The sequence below is a fragment of the Mesoplodon bidens genome (assembly GCF_964165515.1).
Source record: "Mesoplodon bidens genome assembly, contig: HAP1_SCAFFOLD_92, whole genome shotgun sequence".
In the NCBI taxonomy this organism is placed as follows: Eukaryota; Metazoa; Chordata; class Mammalia; order Artiodactyla; family Ziphiidae; genus Mesoplodon; species Mesoplodon bidens.
Window position 1 is genome coordinate 876,204 of NW_027672608.1, and position 6,764 is coordinate 882,967.

The window sequence follows — 6,764 nt, forward strand, 5'->3', positions numbered from 1 at the left end:
TACTTATACTGATAGTAGACATGCTTTTGGTGTAGCTCATGCTTTTGGAATGTGGTAGAAGCAACATGGTTTCCTTACTTCCAGCTGAAATAAAATTTAAAATGGTCCCTATGTTTAGGTGTTATTGGATGCAACACTTTGACCTGCCACTTTAGCCATTAAGGTTTCAGGACATTCTAAACTTGACTCTCTAGAAGCTAAGGGAAATTTATCTTACTGACATTTCCACAAGGAATGCTGCTATTAAAGGGACCAAAACCAGCCAAACCTCTGTCATGGTCCAAAGGGATAGTTCCCCAAATGATAACTGAGGAAAACTGGACCAGAGAATTTCAACAATTGGCCTGAAAAAAGGAAAAACAAGACTGGAAATTCAATATTTATTTTTTTGATAACAAGAGAATGCTCTGGTTTGGACCAAATAACAACCCAGTCTTACTGAAGACTCTAAAATTCCCACCCTGACTGGACCTGTACATCATCTGGTGACCTGAAAGTAAAGATTTCCCAGAATTGAAGCAGATGATGTCTGAGTTCTACTTCTCTCACTATTTGGGGGACTTGCATGTGACTTGCCATGGTTGCAGACCCTGAACTGTAATTCTCTGCTGAATAAACCTATTTTTTTCTGGAGAAATATCTGGCAGTCTATTTGTTTTCAGTCAACACAATTTGGTGACATTTAGTACAATCACTTTTGCACAACCCTCAACACTATGTAGCCCCAGAACATTTTCATCATCCCCCAAAGAAAACCCTGTACCAATGAAGCAATCACTCCTCATTCATCCATTCCCCAGCACTGGAAACCATTAATCTACTGTCTCTTGGATTCCCCTATTCTGGATATTTCACATAAATGGAATCATACGTGGTCTTGTGTCTGGCTTCCTTCACTTAGCATAATGTTTACAAGATTCATCCATGTTGTGGCATGTATCAGCATTTTATTCCTTTTTCTTGCTGAATAATATTTCATTGTATAGATATACTACCTTTTGTTTATCCATTCATTGAGTGATGGATACTGTGTTATTTCCATCCTTTGGCTATTGTGAATAGTGCTTCTATGAACAGTAGTGAACAGGTTTTCGTGTGAACAAAAGTTTTCAATTCTCTTGGGTATATACCTAGGAGTTGAATTTCTTGGTCTATGGTAATTCTGTATTTAACACCACCAAACTGTTTCCCACAGCAGCTGCACCATTTAACATTCCCACCATTAATGCCGAAGGGTTCAATTTCTCCACATCCTTACCAACATTTGTTATTTAAAAAATAGCCATCCTAATGGGTGTGATATGATATCTCGTTGTGGTTTTGATTTGCATTTCTTGCATTATGATTAATGATGTCAGACATCTTTTCATTTGGTTATTAGCTCTTTGTATATCTTCCTTAGGAAAATGTCTATTCAATTACTTTGCCCCTTTTTAATTGGATTGTTTTTTACTTGGATTGTGTCAAATTACGAGTTTAAAAAAATATTTCAGACATGAGGCTTTTAGAAAATATTTGCAAATATCTTTTTCCATTCTGTGAGTTGTCTTTTAATTCTCTTGATAGTGTCTTGATACACAAAAGTTTTAAATTTTTTTGTTTTAATTTTGATGATGTTCAATTTATTGAATTTGTTTGCTTGTGTTTTGTGTCATATCCATGAAAATGTTGCCCTATTCAAGGTCATGCAGAGTTTCACCTATGTTTCCTTCTAAGAATTTTATAGTTTTTAAAATAGTTTTAGCACTTACATTTAGGTTTTGATTCATTTGGAGTTAATTTTTGTATGTGTTGTGAGGTATGGGTCAGATTCATTCTTTTGCATGTGGATATCCAGTAGTCTCAGCACGAGTCATTGAAGAGACTATATTTTCCCCCATTGAATGGTCTTTTTAGTCTTGTCAAAAATCAATTGACCATAGATACGTAGGCTCTCAATTGGATTCCACTGAGCTATACGTTTTTCTATATGCCAATACCACATTGTTTTGATTACTGTAGCTTTGTAGTAAGTTTTGAACCTGGGAAGTGTTCTTCTTCCAAATGTGTTCTTCTTCTAAATTATTTCCACTATGTGGGATCCCTTGCAATTGCATATGAATTTTAGGATCTGCTTTTCCACTTCTGCAAAAACGCTATTGGAATTTTGATAGTGATTTGTATTGAACTTGTAAATCATTTTGGTAGTATTGTCATTTTAACTATGTCTTCCAAACCATGAATATCAAATATCTTTCCATTTATTTAGGTCTAGGTCTAGGTCTTCTTTAATATATTTCAACAGTGCTTTGTAGTTTTCAGTGTGCAAGTCTTGGACCTACTTGGTTAAATTTCTCCTTAAGTATGTTATCATTTTTGATGCTATTATACATGAAATTGCTTTAATTTCCGTTTAAATTTTCTATTACTAGCATATAGAAATAAAACTGATTTTTACATGTTGACCTTATATCCTGAAACACTGCTAAACTCATTTATGAATTCTAATTGAATTTTGGTAGTTGTTCAGCTTTTCTATATATAAAGTCATGTCATTTGCAAATTGAGAAATTCTTCGTTTCTAATTGGGATGCCTTTTATTTCTTTTCCTTGCCTAACTTCTCTGACTACAACTTCCAGTACACTGTTGAATAGAAGTGGCAAAATCAGGCACCCTTGTCTTGCTCCTAATCTTAGGGGGAAAGCTGTCAGTGTTTCACTATTCAATATGATGTTAGCTGTGGATTTTTCATCACTGTACTTTATCATGTTAAGGAAATTCCCTTCTATTCCTGAATTGTTCAGTAATTTTACATGACTGGATTTTGCATTTTGTGAAATGTTTCTCCTGCATTAAGATGGTTGTGTGTGTGTGTGTGTGTTTTGCTCTCATTCTACTAATGCAATGTATTATATTGGTTGCTTTTTTTATGCTGTACACATCTTCAATTTCTGGGATAAAGCGCACATGGTCATGGTGCTTTATCCCGCTAGATTTATGTTAATTTGGCTAGGAGTTAGGCAGCCATAGGTGCCAGAGACTTCAAATTCCTCTAGTATCCTTGTTTTTGTCTCCACTATTGGCAAAACACTAAAGACTCCCTAAACACTCCTCCTCAAGGAGAGTCTGTATCTCTCTTTCTGCTGTAATCCAGTGTTGTTGGTATGTTGGCAAGTTGTGGGGTAAGGGTGGGAGTAGGGATGGGGGAGGAGGATTCTAGAATCTTCCAATTAAATCTCAGTTTTAGTAGGCCTATGTCTAGGGCAAATGTTTATCGGGTGGTATAGCTTTTTCCCAAGTTCCTTGCCCTATACTCCCTCCTCTAGTTGCAGCATTCCCAATCTTTTTCCTTGAATCCCCCCCAACCCCATCTGTTTGACTGTTTTCTCCTCCTTAGTGAGACAGGAAGGTTAGAGGGGGCTAAAGTGGGAGGAGTATCCTTACCTCAGCTAGCATAAGACTCTAGAAACTCTTTTCCCCAGGAGAGTAGGCATTTTTGGTGGAGAAGGCTCTGGGTGTATTTCACAATGTTTACTCTTCTTCCACTAGAGCCCTGAGGGAATATTCCTCAGGTTGCCACCATGCAAATCCAACCGGGTTTCTGGATCTAATGACAATGGAAATGTGGTGGACTCTTAAGACTGTGGCCCCCCCAGGAGTTTCTCACTCTCAAGACAGTCCACACAACATTCAGCAATTTATCAAAATGAGCATTTAAATCTTTCTACCAGTTTATGGCTTCAGTAATTTCTGTTCCAGGTAAGCAGATCTCGGCTGTATCTTTCTGGATATGCCTGTCTCTCCAGATTTCAGTGTTGCAATTTGCCCACCAACCTCAGTTCTCAGGAAGATAAAAGAAAAGTCACTGATTTTCAGCCTGCCCCAATTTTTCTTCTTGTAAGGATACAAGCGATCACTTGCATGCTGTTTACATGTCATAGCTGAAACAGGAATTCCAAACAAGTTTTTGAATGCTAGAAAGTTGAAGATTATGAAATGCAAACAAAATCACAAAAATTCTTTAACTGCTCAAATGTTTAAATGCTGAAGTAATGCAACAGCTTCACAATAAGTACTCCAGTGTCAACAGAAAGAATATCAGGTGTTGTCTGTGCAGAATTATGCAGGAATGCAGAATATGGGCAAGATAGCCAACACCCTGCATAGAATCCATTACACTTTGATTCAACTTTGAATAACTTGTTTGCACTTTTGCACATCCACCATAATTTGCATTTGTATTATCTCTATGAAAAGCAGTACACTTCTTATTAACTCAATAAGTGAGCAGCAGCCTCTAAGCAAGCCTTTTTCACGAGAAAAACATACAAGCAAAGGGATTTATTTTTCAGTATTGTGATTACTTGCACCTTGGGCTGTGTTGTAAAAAGACAAGGCATTTTAGATCTTTAATAATCTCTGTAATAGTAAATAGAGCTATTACATTTTTTAATTGTTGCAGCATTTTATCCTGGCACTTAAATTTTTTTTGCAATTTTAGAATCAGAAAATACTCCTGGTATGTTTGACCAGTCATTTGTGCTGAAAAGATTGATAATGATGATACACAAGGTGGACGGTCATTACAACTTCTGCTGTGATTATTTTATTTTCATCCGAATTTGTTTTAATTAGAAAATGTATTTTATCTGTTTATAGCTGAGATAATCCTATATCTCTTAGGTTTAGCTGTTAATAGATACTGGTTTATAAATGACTTTCTATCACTTTTTCATATTGAATGAACAGTTTCATGCTGTGGAAAAGGTTCAAAAGGATTTTTTCCCTCATTTAATAGAAAAACAATATTCTGAAAATTAATCATGAATTTACATTTGCATTTGGGATTCAAATACTAGATGATAGCAAACACCACAGAAATTGAAAATATTGAATTTGATAGTCTCATGGCACCATGATTATGTTTGTCACTGACGAGGCTAAAGTTATAACAGTAAATTGGGGTTGAACTGTAGAAGTTGTTACCAACTAACAATAAATTGAACTTTGATATGTGATGCGGAAAAGGTGGACATCATGTATGGCTGCAAGCGAGAGCTGTATTCGCAAGGAAGAACCTTCCCAAAGAAAGCCACAGCTGATCTCATACAAGGTTTTGGGAAGCTTGGTTCAAGGATTGGTGGATTTTCAGAAGCAGGGGTGTTTATTGATTGACAGACTTTCAATTATGTTAGTGTGATCACTGAAATAATGTGGTTATTGCCTGGCAAACTTTCAGAAGTATGGTCACTAGACTGAGGTATCTGCTGACTGACTTGTCTACAGGCATGGGATAGTAACAAATTGGCTCACTTTCAGAAGCTGCAGTCTCTTTAACTTGCTAACTGTCAGAAGCATGGCCACTGTTGATTTTCAGAGCATGTGTACTGATCCAAAGTAATCTCTAATTAATGGTGATTACTTGCTTACAACTTGAGACTTTGACAAAAAGAAGTCTTTTCCTTTCTTTAATATGGAAAAGAAAAGACTCTCAATTCTTATTTACCTTCTCCTACACCCACCCCGCCCCCCCAACTTTGGTCTTTCCTCAGCCAAAAATACGAGAGAGACTATAAGGGATTGTTTTGGTCTTTGTGGAGATACAATTTTCAGCTAGCATTGCCACCTAAGTCATTTAAGTGCCAATTACTGAAGCAGAAAAATAGTTTCAACTGCTCGATTTTCATTACTGGGAAAAAGCACAACTTATTACAATAAGGGTGACCTGACAAAATCAATACAGAATGCAGTTCAAAATCATTCAATACGAGACATATCCAGTATACACAGGATACCTGGCAACCCTACCTTCGAGTCAGCTTAGCCTTCTCATTCACCAACCTCATCTCTTTGCTTGTGAACACCATGACTTGTTTCTAATCCATTATCTTGTCTCCTGTTCTCCATATATGCTATCCCTGCTTGAGTTTGGACTCTCATTCACCTATCACTTGAATTACCATAGCCCAGATTTCTAGGCATCAGTCTATACAGCTTTAATACATACTAAATTCACCCTCTATACATCGTTGCCAGAACAATGTTCCTTGCTTAACATTTTTAACTGACTCCATCAATTTCAGGATAAAATCCAAACTACTTTTCATGGCAAATAGGCCCTTTGTTATCTGGCCTCTGCCTTCTACTCAGACTTTAACATCTGCCATTCTCCTGCTCATTAGTTCTATACTTGAGTTTCCATAAAGGTGTCATGGTATTACTCACCTCTACCTCTCCTATTTGGAATGCTTATCTCATCCTCTGGAGAGTTCTTATTATTCTTTCAAAACCTGGCTCAGGCATCATTGCCTCTGGAAAGCTTTCTCTGATGTCACCAGGTTTCCTTGGTTACATTCAATCTCTCCTTCATCATGTCCACATCTCTACAACTTTCTTGCACTGCAACATATTGTCACAACCTATCTATCTGCCTGTTAAAACAACCACACTTACATACAGTGACATAATAATTTGCTTTACTCATCTGATAGTCCTCCATCCCCTTTCCTCCATTCATGGCTTCTTGAAGGCCTGTGACTTTTTTCTTAAAATTCCCAGTGTGCAGTCCCAAAGCTGGGACTCAAGCAACCAACCAACCAAACTACTGAGTTGCTTATAAATTACTCCTTTTGTTTTCTTAAAATTGTTTGACACTAGAGAACACCAAGTAGGAAAAACATACTCTTTATTTCATGAAGTGATTGATGTACCTTTCAATATTTTGGCACATATGCTAGATTCATTAAACTACTTTTGACAGCCCCTTCTGCTGTGAATTTAGAAT